The sequence below is a fragment of the Mobula birostris genome, chromosome 1, assembly GCF_030028105.1.
Source record: "Mobula birostris isolate sMobBir1 chromosome 1, sMobBir1.hap1, whole genome shotgun sequence".
Taxonomy (NCBI): Eukaryota; Metazoa; Chordata; class Chondrichthyes; order Myliobatiformes; family Myliobatidae; genus Mobula; species Mobula birostris.
The window spans coordinates 176,317,422-176,332,542 of NC_092370.1; the positions used below are offsets into that span (position 1 = coordinate 176,317,422).

At 42.0% G+C, this 15,121-nt stretch overlaps 1 protein-coding gene across 7 annotated transcripts in view; it reads left to right on the top strand.

The window, feature by feature from the left end:
• The first annotated feature begins 7,624 nt into the window (after positions 1–7,624).
• fsip1 (fibrous sheath interacting protein 1) overlaps positions 7,625–15,121 on the top strand; it is a 415,506-nt gene continuing 408,009 nt past the window's right edge. For 6 of the 7 annotated variants that reach the window (XM_072277681.1, XM_072277875.1, XM_072277632.1 and 3 more), the window contains exon 1: positions 13,451–13,515. The gene's annotated coding sequence lies outside the window, so the exon portion shown is untranslated. Of the gene's footprint in view, positions 7,703–13,450; positions 13,516–15,121 lie in introns of those variants that run through there. The other variant, XM_072277637.1, reaches the window with a different exon arrangement.

A 15,121-nucleotide genomic window follows, 5' to 3' on the forward strand; every position in this document is an offset into this window, starting at 1 on the left:
GACTTGAATCTGAAGGTGAAAGTAGCAGTTTTTCTGGATGATTTCATCAGCCCCGCTTTATCGCCATCCTATAGATTCTTGTACTGCAGTATCAAATTCAGCCAGAATGCCACACTCTTTTATAGTAATTCAGTTTCATCTGGAACCGAAGGATGAGATTCTTCCACTAATTAGTATCACTTCTCAAGCCATTTTATCAGTCCTTAAAATGTACTGTTGGAATAAGGCATTGCTAGTTTGTTTGAAAATTATTAGCCATTCCTGTGTGGCCTGATAATATGGCACTGGGCATTGCATTTTTATCTCTTTGATACAACTCAATGTATTTTGAGAGATCTCAGAGTGCAGGTAAAACTTAACCTTAGTGATTTGGGAGTGAGGTCACACATGGGTTAGGTGGGAGCTGCAAGTTTCATGGTCACAATTATTGAAATATTTTAAAAATCTCTATCTCTTTTGAAATTGAATTCTGATTCTTGAACTGCCAAGATGGAATTTTAACTTGTACAGTCTGCAAAATGAACCCAGGTCTCTGGATTACTGGTCCAATAATAGAACCAATACATGATCAAACCCCAAATTGCACTGATACTCTATAGATGACACCTTTATATTTTCTCTGCACTTTCCAAAACACACATAAAATGGTCTATGGTATGATGTTTCTGTCTGGTACGTACATATATTATTGTTCATGTGACCAAAAAGAAAGAATAGTTTGAACTGCATTGACCAGCTCACTACTTTCAATTAGTAAAAAAAAATGCTATCACTCGTTGCTTGTCTATTTGGTAGGTGTATTTTGATTGACTACTCTGTGTATAAACACTCCCATAACATTATGTGGCTGTTACTTTTATTATAAAATAATATAAAGGAAAAAATTTGTGCACCATAGTTAAAGTTGTTTGTAGTTTAATTGTGTTTTAAATGTTAAAACAATTTTATTTTTATTTCAATTCCTTGGAGCGATTGACTTGCAGGCTTGAACAAAGTTTATTAAGCCATATGACTGCATATTTTAATGATTTTTATTTATCAATAATGTGCTCAGGAAAGGCAAAAGTTGGTCATGAACCTGTGAAGTGACTTGAGACACTTTGAAAAGATCAAAGATGCGATATCAATCTGAGTCATTGTTGAGACTTCGGCTTAAGAAAAGGTCCAGTTTCTATTCTTATTTGGGAATTCCTAATCTTGTGACAATTCAGAATTCATTCCACCCGAAACAGGAAGTATGAAACAATGGAAATGTAGTTTGTGGATAAAAAAGGAAGATAAATACAAATGAGGAAAAGTTGGGATTGTAAAAGGTTTTATGGGAAAATTGCTTTATGAACACTGGAAAGAAATAGGAAGAGGTCGAGTTCCTTTATGAAGTGTAGTAGGATTCTAATGGCTAAAACTTTATCATAACCACAGGAGAACATCAGTGGGAAGTGGCTTTAGAATCATAGAGCTGCACAGGACAGAAACAGGCTCTTTAGTCCATTATGTCCGTGCTGGGATAAGAATTCCATTGACTTTTCAGAAATTTTGGGTCAGGTTGTTTTGTTGGCATGCCAAATATGGGGGGGAAAAACTTGGAGATACAGCATAGAATATGTCCTTCCTGCCCTTCGAGCTACACTGCCTTGCAACCCCATAGAACCGTGATTTAACTGGAACCTACCCAGAGGACAACTTATGATGACCAAATTAACCTACCCTGTATGTCTTTGGACTGCGGGAGGAAACCAGATGACCCGGAAAACACCCATGCATTCCACAGGGGTGATGGACAGACTCCTTTTAGATGAGGCCAGAATGGAACTCCAAACTCCGCTCTTTAATAAGTATGTAAAATTGAACAGAATGGAGGTACTTGGTGTCCCTATCCCAGACCCTTCCACACCTTCGGGACACTTTCTTCGCCGTCTGTAATGGTCCTACCCGTTATTTCATCCTCCGTCGGATTCACGCCTGCAATCGCCGTTTTTTTGACTTTGCCATGTTAGGCAAAGATCGCAAGATCCTACATCTACGGACTCCAGAGCCTGCTGGCCCTGAAACTAGCAGGCATGAATTTCGGATTGCCTCGGCCATTGATCTCGCCGGCTCCAACACCTCAGGGCATATTCAAAACCCGGACTCCAGCAACGACCATGGACACCTTCACAGCGATTGCGCAACCACCAACTGCGACTCCAGCCTTGAACTCCAAGCCGGGTCTTTATGTGCTGCTATTGTGACTCCCATCTCCACTTCCCCCACCACCAATCCGCAGCCCCGTCTTCTTCAGATCCCACCGTCAACTCCTGGGCCCTCAGAGGCTCCATCTTCCTCTCACCCCAACCCTCCCCTCTCCATTGACACCCCCAGCCTCCCCCCTCCCCCCTCTGATCCCAGCTCTCATCCGTGCTGGGTCTTTACCATCCCCTCCGACCTTCAACTGTCGGAGGCAGAACGCTGTGTTCTCAGTAACGGCCTCACGTTTGTCCCCCTTCGCCCACACCTCAACGAGTTCCGTGTTCGCCATGATGTGGAACTTTTCTTTCTCCGGCTCCGAGCCTACTTCTTCGGCAAGGACTCTTCCACCCCCACCGATGACCCCTTCTCCCGTCTTCAACCCTCCTCTTCTTCATGGACACCCCACTCTGGTCTTCTGACTGCTCTGGATCTCCTTATCGCTAATTGCCGACGGGACATCAACCGTCTCGACTTCACCGCACCTTGTCCCCATTCCAACCTCACTCCTTCCGAACGCTCTGCTCTCCACTCCCTCCGCACTAATCCTAACCTTATTATGGACTATTCCTCTTCTCACCCTGTCTCTTGCAAAAACGCCATCCCCTTCTCGCAATTCCTCCGTCTCCGCCGCATCTGCTCTCAGGATGAGGCTTTTCATTCTAGGACGAGGGAGATGCCTTCCTTTTTTAAAGAAAGGGGCTTCCCTTCCTCCACTATCAACTCTGCTCTTAAACGCATCTCCCCCATTTCACGTACATCTGCTCTCACTCCATCCTCCCGCCACCCCACTAGGAATAGGGTTCCCCTGGTCCTCACCTACCACCCCGCCAGCCTCCGGGTCCAACATATTATTCTCCGTAACTTCCGCCACCTCCAACGGGATCCCACCACTAAGCACATCTTTCCCGCCCCCCCTCTCTCTGCATTCTGCAGGGATCGCTCCCTACGCAACTCCCTTGTCCATTCGTCCCCCCCATCCCTCCCCACTGATCTCCCTCCTGGCACTTATCCGTGTAAGCGGAACAAGTGCTACACATGCCCTTACACTTCCTCCCTTACCACCATTCAGGGCCCCAAACAGTCCTTCCAAGTGAGGCAACACTTCACCTGTGAGTCAACTGGGGTGATATACTGCGTCTGGTGCTCCCGATGTGGCCTTTTATATATTGGCGAGACCCGACGCAGACTGGGAGACCGCTTTGCTGAACATCTACACTCTGTCCGCCAGAGAAAGCAGGATCTCCCAGTGGCCACACACTTTAATTCCATATCCCATTCCCATTCTGACATGTCTATCCACGGCCTCCTCTACTGTAAAGATGAAGCCACACTCAGGTTGGAGGAACAACACCTTATATTCCGTCTGGGTAGCCTCCAACCTGATGGCATGAACATCGACTTCTCTAACTTCCGCTAAGGCCCCACCTCCCCCTCGTACTCCATCTGTTACTTATTTTTATGCACACATTCTTTATCTCACTCTCCTTTTTCTCCCTCTGTCCCTCTGAATATACCTCTTGCCCATCCTCTGGGTTCCCCCCCCCTTGTCTTTCTTCCTGGACCTCCTGTCCCATGATCCTCTCGTATCCCCTTTTGCCAATGACCTGTCCAGCTCTTGGCTCCATCCCTCCCCCTCCTGTCTTCTCCTATCATTTTGGATCTCCCCCTCCCCCTCCAACTTTCAAATCCCTTACTCACTCTTCCTTCAGTTAGTCCTGACGAAGGGTCTCGGCCTGAAACGTCGACTGCACCTCTTCCGAGAGATGCTGCCTGGCCTGCTGCGTTCACCAGCAACTTTGATGTGTGTTGCTTGAATTTCCAGCATCTGCAGAATTCCTGTTGTTTACAGAATGGATTGGTTTATTAAAATAATTACATTTTAATAATTACAGATAAATTTACTAGGTGTGTTTGGGGAGGGTTGGGAGGGGCAGTGTTTGGGAAACAGTATGCAAATTTTACGTTACTTTTGACAAGTCCATTTAAAAAATTATTTTATTGAATTTTAACATAGGGATTATTGCTTGTTATTGCTTGAAAACATTCTGTTTGTCAATATATGCATTAATGCTAAAGAAATTCCATCATCATTCTAATGAAATAATGGGGCAGTTCATCTGCTTAAAGCTGGCAGATCTGAGTGCACAGTTGGGCAGAAACCTGGAAATCTCAAGGGCAAACTGGAGTGCAGCCTTCCACAATGCTGGTCCCAAATCCTGGATACCTGGATAATACCTGTGAAGATATGTTTCTCAGATCCTCAGCCCAGAAACATTTTCCCTCTGAGCCTGGAGAAAGAACAGCAGCCACATTAAAATTTTTGGGTGTATATTCCTGTCTGCAGATGGTAAGGTGATCATTTTCTTTGATTCAGTTCAGTTAATTTAATTATTATGTGTGTGCACCTACCAGCGTCTTCATATTTAAGCAACTTTATTTTTTAATTGTAGGTGTTTAATCATGCCTAGGTATAGTAGAGTATTTGTGACATTAGGGAAATCCATCAACATTGAATCTCACTGATAGGTGGTGAGTCTGGGATGGGGCTTCACCAACTTTCAAAGACATACTGGAGGCAAAGCTATCATGGCATCTTGAGTTTTGCTGTATCACAGCATCCAGCTGGATTATGGCCTCCCACAGAAGACGGTGCCAAGGACTATGCTGGGTGAGAGAGTGTGGCCCAAGGGTAAGTGTGTGCCAAGTCCAGACAACAGAGCTTCCAATCCAATATGTGCTGTGAAGTATGGAATAGTGATTTTTTTTTGGTTCTGTGGCACAGCAGCGAGATAGAAGGGGATTGATTATGTAGTAGAGAGATAAGGGAGTACACTACAGGGGTAGTACCAGGCAGTTAAAGTCTGCAGCAGGTTCAAACCAGACCAAGTCATGAACTGCAGGTTAAAGTCAACTGTAGTAAATGTGCCTGGTTGCCAACCTAAAAACAATCCCATAAACTCCAGGATAGCATCTTGCCTTTGTACATATTAAGTAAAAGTAGAACTGCTTACACTCACGTAGTACACAAAGCACTGAAACTAGAAAGCTCACTACCACATAGGCACTGAAGCTTGACACTGCAAAGGGGTTATGTCACACTATGGTATACAGAGCACGTGCCAGGTTGGGATGGCGGCGGATGAGGGGAGGAAGTATATAAGAAGTATAAAAATAATGAAAACTTTGGATTGCATTTGTTCCAATATGAGTGACTTTCCTGCTGACAACAGCTTGTAATAAAGAGAAGTTTGTTCTGAAGGTAAACTGCAGAATGCGTGTGAATTCTTCCCGTTTACATACTGATTACAGTTGATTCTGCTTGAAGGAAGTAAAGGTGTTCGAAGAAGTTTAATTTCTATTCTTGTCACATAAATTCTGTTTAATGTTCTAATGCAAATTTTTCAATTAGTTTTATTCTGAGGAAAAATATTCACTTAAGAAGGAAGAAACCTACAAGAAGTTTAAAGTGACCAACGCCAGCATAAGAAAGGATGTAAATTGCCAAAGTGGAGGCAAATATTAAATTTCAATAACAAAAACTGCTTAGAAATAAAACGATGCCTCTCAAATAATCTTGTTGGACCAAGGCCTATTGATTGCATTTCAACTTTGTTGCTTTAAGATAAACAGAAAAAAATTGTGCTTTAAGTATTGAAACTTACTTAAGTCATTGTGATTTTCTTAACAGATCAATATTTTACTAGTTATCTGTATTTTTGCAAGAGAATAGATTGATCAACTTAAGTTTTATAACGATCAATTTCTGACGTAAGGGCAATGAATCATAATATTTTCCTTATTGAAGATTTGTGCTGCTTTTGAGAGCTTCTTAACTTTCAAATCATCATGTCATGCAAAGGCTGACTTACTAAATTGCCCAATTGCACTGTATTTACAATAGCATTAATCAGTAACTTAATTCTGGAATGTGTCACTGTTACTTACCTCGAAGAATGCATCCAGCCAGATTTTAGGCAGTGATCTGCAAGCTGTATTTCCCAAAAAAATTAGAAATAGAAACATGATATTTTTTACACTTTAATGTACACTGGTCAGCAAATTTTCATAAGATTTTAAATACGTATCAAACTAAATTATAACTTTAACCTAATATTACAAGAACAGTGACTTTTTGTTCTGCCAGAATGTTAGATCTCTGTTTCCCTGTCATTAATTGAAAAATCCAATTTAAACATATGAAGTGTGTACTAACAATTTTTTATTGGTTTCCACTTTGGATATTTTTTTAGTCTGTATCATTTTTCTCTGGTTGTGTTGTATTTGATTTGTAGCTACGTTTCAAAGATCACAAATTAAAATACTTTATTATGATTGCTTTTAGGTCTTAAAAACGTCCAGCTTATTATTTATGCTGTGGACCTTGTATTTATTTTATTGTCTTTGGAGAACCAACACGTCTGTTTTTCACTGCCTTTAGCAATAGGGAAAAAAGGACATCCACATCTCAAAGACTTCATAGTGGCCCAGTTGAAGGAAAATCTCTGCTTCTAATGTCTCCTTGAACAATCATTAATTTAGATATTTAGTGAGCTGAATTGGGATTTGGCTGAGGTTGACTGGCAGGCAAAACAGTAAGTCAATAATTGGAGGATTTTAAGAGAGTAAAAAGAATGTGTACAGACTAGACACACACCTACAAAGGTGAAGGAAAGATGTCCAAAGGTGGAACTCGCCGAATGAATGGCAAAGTTGCATTTAAAATGAATCAGGTTTATTTTCCTTGTTTGTAATAACAGCAGAAATATGTTTATTTGCAAAAAAGTGCAAGAAAAACTGAAAAAATGGTAAATTATATTTATAAGAAAGATCAGGAGGCAACATAAAAGGTAATACTGAAATACTTTATAAAGATACAAAGAATAAAACATTAACCAAGGAAAAAGTTACTGAAGATAGGACAGTAGATTTTGTTTAAGCTTCATAAGAATGTTTTATAAATTGCCCCATTCAAGACCAATGACAAATTAAAGCACAGTGGATGAAAGATGTAGTGGCAGCCTTGATATGGTTTCTTCTTTATTGAACTGCAGAGATTGTGATATCTCTTTGCAAAGAACCTGCACAGGATTGCTTGCTTCTTTAATTTAATATCCCACTCCCACTCTTGTCATGGTCCGGCCCGCGAAGTCTGCATTCCAGTTCACGGTCCAGTCCATCGTTCCTTATTCCAGGTTTTCCAGTTTTCCCCTGTCCTGTTGTGCGCCTAAATTGAGGCACATGATTACCATTTTGAACTGGCTACATAAACAGCTCCTGGGTTCAGCTTCAGTTGCTGGACTGTTCCCTTCCCTTCTTTTTCCTTCCGAAGCCTTGGCCTGAAGACTTGTCTGCAACCTCGCCTGTATTGCTGTCAAGTTCTACTGCTGGAGCAAGACTGGAGCCTTGCTGTGACTAGATAAGGAACTGTCTTTCGTTGTTTGGAACTGTCTCTTTGTGTCCTCGCATTCGCTAGGTAGGTTCGGCCGTTTGCCACTACCTTGAGTTGGGAACTATCTCTGTGTCCAATCCTTTGCTAGGTAGGTCCGGCTGTTTGCCGCTACCTTGTGTTGAGAACTGTCTCATCGCGTTCAGCATTCTGTGTATGAGACCCGGCCCTACGTCCTGTTCCCAAGGAGTGGTCCGGGCTCTGTGTTCTGGGTTGCCGGCCTCCCCAGGACCAAAGCTCTGGGTTACCCACCTCCCCAAGACCAAGTCAAGGCATCGTGTTCTCATCCTGTCCATGTGCCTCACCCAGCCCTGGAGTACCTCGTCCAGCCCGGTGCTGGGGTTCCCTTGTCCTGTCCAGGAGTCTCTCATTCTGTCCAAGTCAAGGCTATGTGTTCTCGTCCTGTCCATGTGCCTTGTCCTGTGCAGGAGTTTTATGTCCTGTTCTGTAGCCACGTCCTGTCCTTGCCAACATCCTAGTTCCGAGTCCCCACCAAGACCCAGGTTCTGGGTCCTTGTCCGGGCTCTGGTTCTGGAGTTCTGTGTCACTAGTCCAGGCTCCTTGTTCCTAGTTCCTTGTCTGGGTTCTGTGTTTCTTGTCCATGTCCTGGCCCAGGCCCTGCATCCTAGTCTCATCCAGGGCCTGTGTCAATGTCCAGCATCCTTTCTTCCCCACTTCCTTTGCTTTCTTGACACTCTGAGTCCTGTTCCTAGTACTTCAGTGTCTGTGTGTTGCATTTGGGTCCGCCACCAGCATCCCCGTTATGACAACTCTAACCAAGCAGTGGTCGCAGGCTTAGGAATACTACCATGTCTTCTGTCCTGGCATGATGCAGTACTCTGAACTCAATATAAAATTCTCCAATTATACATAATTGACTTTTTTTCTATCTGTATCTTAACTGACAGATTCTGCCTGTCATAATTTTAGCTCAGTTTTTCTCTTTTGATTTGTGTAGTTTGGTCTACAGGGCCTACCCCATAGCACTGCTATTTGCAACGCAGCACAGGAAAAGAAGTATAATAGGTTCATGTCATTTGGCCTTTCCTATCTAAGATATTTCTTTATTCTTCCCATCCTTCCTCACCTTCTTAGCAGCTTAAAACTATTTTTTCTCCTTTTCCAACTTTTGACGAAGAGTCTCAGATCTGAAACAGTAACTGTTTCTTATTCCACAGATGTTGCACGAACTACAGAAAATTTATTTTAATTCTAGCAGGTTTTAGCTCCAGTTGCCTCTCCTGCTTGTTAATGCTGTTGCAATTACTTTCTTTCTCCTGTTTTAGCTGGTGAGTCAACTGTCAACTCCCATCATTTTTTTGTTGTAGTCCTGTGCTACAATAAACATTTGATAGATGATTTGAATAAGAATGTATTTTTTCTTAATACTTTGAAAACTTTATAGGTATAGAGTAAAAGAATGATTCATCATGGCAATGATCACTTCAGCCCACCACGTCCATACTGACTGTCAATCTGGAGGATTGACTGGAGGAGCAACACTTTATATTCCAGCTGGTTAGCCTCCAACCTGATGGCATGAACATCGATTTCTCGAACTTGCAGTAATTGGTCCCCCCCCTTCACCATTCCCCATTTGTTTCCCTCTCTCACCTTGTCTCTTTACTTGCCCATCACCTCCCTCTGGTGTTCCTCCCTCTTCTCTTTCTTCCATGGTGTTCTGTCTGCTCCTATCAGATTCTCTCTTCTCCAGCCCTTTATTTTTTTCACGAATCAACTTCCCAGCTCTTTACTTTACCCTCTCCCCAGTCACGGTTTCACCTATCACCTGCCATCCTGTACTTCCTCCCCTCCCCCTACATTCTTACTCAGACTTCTCCCCTTTCTTTCCAGTCCTGATGAAGGGTCTCAGCCCAAAATATTGACTGTTTACTCTTTTCCATAGATGCTGCCTGGCCTGCTGTGTTCCTCCAGCACTTTTGTGTGCATTGCTATTGAACCTTTCTCTATAACTCAAATCCTCAAGCCCTAGCAACACTTAAGGACATATGTAAGTTTAAGAGCTTTAGTGGGACCTGAGTGTGGTCAGTATATAGAACAAGCTGCCATGGGAAGTGGTTGAGGCAGGTACATTAACATTTAAAAGGTGGTTGGGCAGGTATGTGGATTGATAATGAACTTGGTCAGCACTGACTAGTTGGGCCAAAGGGCTCATTTCCATGCTGTATGACTCTGTAAATCAATGATACTAAAACAGCCCTGTAAGTTTTCCCTACGTTCTTTCAGGTTTATTGATATCTTTCCAGTAGGTACCAGAATTCCACACAATACTCCAAGTTTGCCTTCATTAAAGTCTTATAAAAATTCAACATAACATCCCAGCTCCTGTACTTAGTAGTCTGATTTATGAAGGGCAATGTGCCAAAAGCTCTTTTTGCAACCCTATCTACTGGTGGTGTCACTGTCAGGGAATTATGGATCTGCATTCCCAGATCCCTTCACTGTGTAAATCCTACTGTTTTTCCCTCCCAAAGTGCAACTCCTCACACTTGCCTGCATTAAATTCCATCTATAATTTTCAGCCTATTTTACCTGCTGGTTCAGCTCACACTGCAAGCTTTGATGGCCTTCCACTACTCCCCCAGTCTTGGTGTCATCCACAAATTTACTTATCCAGTTTACCACATTATCGCCTAAATAATTTATAGAGATGACAAACAACAGCAGACCCAGCACTGATCCCTGCGGCACACTACTAGTTACGGGGCTCCAGTCAGAGAGGCAACCATCTACTATCCCTCTCTGTATTCTCCTGTTAAGCCAATCATGAGCCTAGTTTATGACTTCATCCTGAATGTCAATCATTTGGACCAACTTTCCATGTGGGACTTTGCTAAAGTCCATGTAGACAACGTCCATTGCCTTTTGTTCCTCATAACCTCCTCAAAAATCTCTACAAGAATGGTTAGATGTGACCTACCACACACAAAGCCTGGTTGATTACCCCTAGTTATGTCCTGTCTATCAAAATACTTACAGTATATATCTTTGTAAACGAGGAATTCTGCAGATGCTGGAAATTCAAGCAACTTTGTGTGTTACAGTACATATCTTGTCCTTTGTAATACATTTCAATGATTCACTCATAACTGATGTCAGGCTCACTGGCTTATAACTTTCAGCTTATCCTTAGAGACTTCCTTAAACAATGGAACATTTGTTGTCCTCCAGTCCTCTGCACCTTGTTGTGGCTAAGGATGTTTTAAATATCTCATCTAGGGCCCCTGCAATTTCTTTATTAGCCTCCTGCAAGGTCCAAGGGGACACCTTGTCAGGCTCTGGGGATTTATCTACCCTAACTTGGCTCAAGGTAGCAAGCATCTTTTCCGTAATCTGGATATGGTCTATAACCTTTACTACTTTATTTTGCCTCTGTTCTGTAGACCCTGTGCATGTTTCCTAAGTAAATAGACTGCAAAAAAAAAAAAAAACTCCCCTGTCTCTGTTTTGGATCTATGCATAGATGAACATAATGATAGGGATTCTCTTTCACCTTGGCTGCAACGTTATGTCATGATTTCTCTTCTGTGTTCTCTTGCATTTCGTATATTCCCAAGTGTCTCATAGGATCTGGACTGCCTCTACTTGAAATGTGCCTAATTTTTCTTCTTAACCAGGTCCTTAATATCTCTCAAAAAAAAAACAAGGTTCCATAAATCTGTTAGTCTTGCTTTTTATTTTAATAGGAGCATACAAATTCTGTACTCAGTATTTCACTTTTGAAGACCTCACACTTACCATGTGGCCCTTTGCCTATTTCATTCCACACCTGCCAGCTCTTTTCTGATGCCATCAGAACTGGCCTTTCTCCAATTTAGAATCTCAGCCCAAGGGCCACCCCTATCATAATTATGTTGAAACTACTGAAAATATGACTACATGAATAATATCTTTAGTCTCCCCACATTCTTCTCAACTCCCCCAGATTCTATCTATGAACTAAGGAAACTTACAGTGGTCAATTAATCTACCAACCAATTTGGTTTTGGGATATTGGCAGAGCCTTGCAGTGACAGAAAGGATGTGAAAACTATACACAGACTCAAGATCTGGAGGAAATCTGGGGGCTTCTTATTTAATTTTTTTTCTCGGTGATTGTTTGAGTGAACTATTTCTTTTAACACATACTTAGTGAAGAAATCATTTGTTTTGAATTAAAATTTAATCAGTTTCAGTGGAATGTAAGGTGGTAAGTTGGAGACCAATCTATATTAAATGCAGGAAATTTAGTATAATAAAATCTCAATTTCTCTTACAACTCTTTGATTTATTGTTGTTATTGTTAATAAGAAGGAAATTACACTCAAAAAATAAAAAAATTGTACCATAATATCTCCCATGAAACCTTTCATGTCTGATTATAGTACCAGTTAAATAATTTCCTGTTTCTGTTTTGTAACAAGATAAGAAGTATGATGGTGGTTGATTTTGCAAGATGATACTTCAGTTAATCAAATATTGTATAATATCTTGTATGTAATTTAATAGAAAGAAGATATTTAGCAATGAGATCCCTGTTGACTCTCAGAAGGGCAATCCTGTCAATCCTACTTACTGTTTCTGTGCACCTTTGCAACTTGCTTCCCCTCTCACATGCCCAACATACCTCCTTAGATTTATTTTTATCACTTACCTTCATTAGGCAATAATTTACTTAGTCAATGGACCTTTTTGCATAGTTTCTTGAAAACATACGCTGTCAAGGATGGAAAGTGCACCCTTTACAGAGACAGTCTGCAATGATAGAGGCAAGCACAGGTCCCTGCAGCTGTCTGATAGCAGCATTAACTGATATACCACCCTAAGTGTAAGAGATATGTAGCGTGAGTAATCCCCTTTTTTAGTGTGGAAGTTCATCCTGTTCAGGTCTAAATTATTCCCGCTGTTAATAGAAGCACAATGCAAGCGCCAAAATACTTAATATGGCAAAGTTTCCTATTGGCTCCCATCCGATGCCGAACATCGGGTTGGATTAGGGTGGTTACAAAGTCTTAAGGATGTAAAATAGAAATGTCTGAAAATAAAGACTTTGTTTTAGAAATCAAGAATCTTAATATAAAACTGTTTAATGATTCCTGACTGCTCCTGGGCCACACTCTGTATTTAATAAGCACACTCGGTTTTTCCTGAATCGCAACAGTAGCACTGCTTTAAATTATTGGTTGTAACGCACTTTGGTATGCTCTGAAATAATTGTAAGGAGTGCTATATAAATACAGGCCTTTCAGTTTTTATTTTCTTAACAAACAGTGGATCTACTATCAGGAAAGAATCTCCAGTTTTGCTATTTTAAAGAAATGCGCATTACATATGGGCCAGTTTCTTGTATATCTCTGGCTGCTGCAGAGGATCGGAATTACATTATTGTCACATGCATCGAGATAGAGTGAAAAACTTGTCTGGCACGCTGTCAAATTCGCAGCATTATTATATTTCATAAGGTTGCTGCAAATATTTAGCTGAATCATATGGAATCTCACAGAACATACAGTGGAGGAAAAGCATTTGGCATTCATGTTCCTTCTTCAGACTTCACATCGCAATCAAAGAACCCTGTACTTTCTCCTCTAATGCATATCTAGTTTCTCCTTAAATGCCAACTGCCCTGATCTAGCAGACAGTGGCGAGCTTGTCGGCAGCAGCAATGATAACCATGTCTGTTGCAGTCTATAGGAATTATGCAACAGCGACATCAGAACAACAATGTTCAAAACCTATAAATAAAGTTGCCTTTGGTTTGAATAGCAACCACATCCGGGACCCTGGGCATCCATTAGCAGCGAGAGCTCAACTTCTTTCAATCTATTTTCGATCGTCTGGTAAAATGTTTTCATTCTTAGTCCACTCTTGACTTTGGGGCCAGGTCACTGACAGTTTAAGGGATGATTCCATCAGTTAGGAAGGCGATGCGGGGCCCATTCACCTGCTTCAACGCTCCCCACAGAGCCGTTGCTATGGACGCCCCAGAGGCTGCCTAAATAAATGCCCGAGTGCGGTGCCTGAGACTCGGTGGGATTCAGGGACAGAGGAACGGCAGTTGGTACATGGAGCTAGTAGAGCCTGCGCAGTTTGACCTAGAACAGCAATATCAAGGCATGAGAAGTCTGTCCATGTATTGCAGAGAATATTAGGTTTAGAGTACTAGATAGTCTATTTGTGTTTAGAGCTTGCAGTATGCCGGTTTTCCTGTGTTCTGGTGGGGTAGGCTTGAGGGGCTAAATCCTGATTCTGCTACTACTGCTCCCATTTTCTTATATTTACACGGACACTTAAATCATCTGGCCGGAGACAAAAACTATGGCAACTGTGATAACTTTGCACTAAAATGGACTTAGTGTGTTCTCTTTTGTTTTTTTTCCCTTGGAAAAAATGGTATAATTTATGCGTTTCTCGTGAATGATGTTTATATGAAGCTATGTGCTTGTGATGCCTCTGCAAGTCAGTGCCCGTGCATTCATGTACTTAGGCACAAAGCAATAAACTCGACTTTGGCTATATTCTCTGAGATTCGTTGAGTACTGCCCCTTTACGCTGAGCACTTGCGCTCCTAAGGCTGTGTGCTCAGCCCGCTGCTGTGTCGCAGGATCTAGTTAAAACCGTGTCATCAAGTTTGCGATGACACAACAGTGGATGGCCTTATCAAGAACAATGACAAACCAGAGCATAGAGAGGAAGTGGAACGGCTGGTGGATTGGTGTGAGAAGAACAGCTTAAGCCTGAACGTGGTCAGGACAAAGGAAATCATTGCGGACTTCAGGAAGGTGCAGAAAAACCATTCCCCTCTGCGAATACATGGCTTCTACGTAGACAGAGTTAAGTACCCCAAGTTCCTGGGAGTTCACATCACGGATGACCTCACGTGGTCCCTTCATATCACTTCCCCGCGTAAGAAGGCTGAGGCAAACAAGACTCTTCCCCCCCCCCCCATCCTAACTACGTTTTACAGGAGCACCATTGAGAGCATCTGACAAGTTGCATCTCCATCGGGTATGGGCTATGAAAATGGCTGAGAGGATACTGTAGTGGTCTCACTACCATCCACTGGGGACATTTATCAGGAGCGCTGCATACGCACTGTCCTTAAAATTATTAAGAATCCCGCCCATTCATCCAGCATCCTCTTTGACTTTCTACCACCAGACAGGAGACTACGATGCATAAAAACAAGAACGGTCGGGATGAGAAACAGTTTCTTCCCCAGGCCATTAGGCTTCTAAACTCCCGGCCTCATCGTATTAGAAGAGCTACTGGTTAATATGTTCCGTACCTTACAATATTTAATATTAATACACTTTAGTTTGTTATTTATGTGAGATTCATCTGTAGATTTTATCGTTACCTCATAAGTTATCGTGTGTTCCGCGCTTTACACCCTGGTTCGAAGAAACGTTGTGACATTTCTGTATGCATTGTATACCTCATATA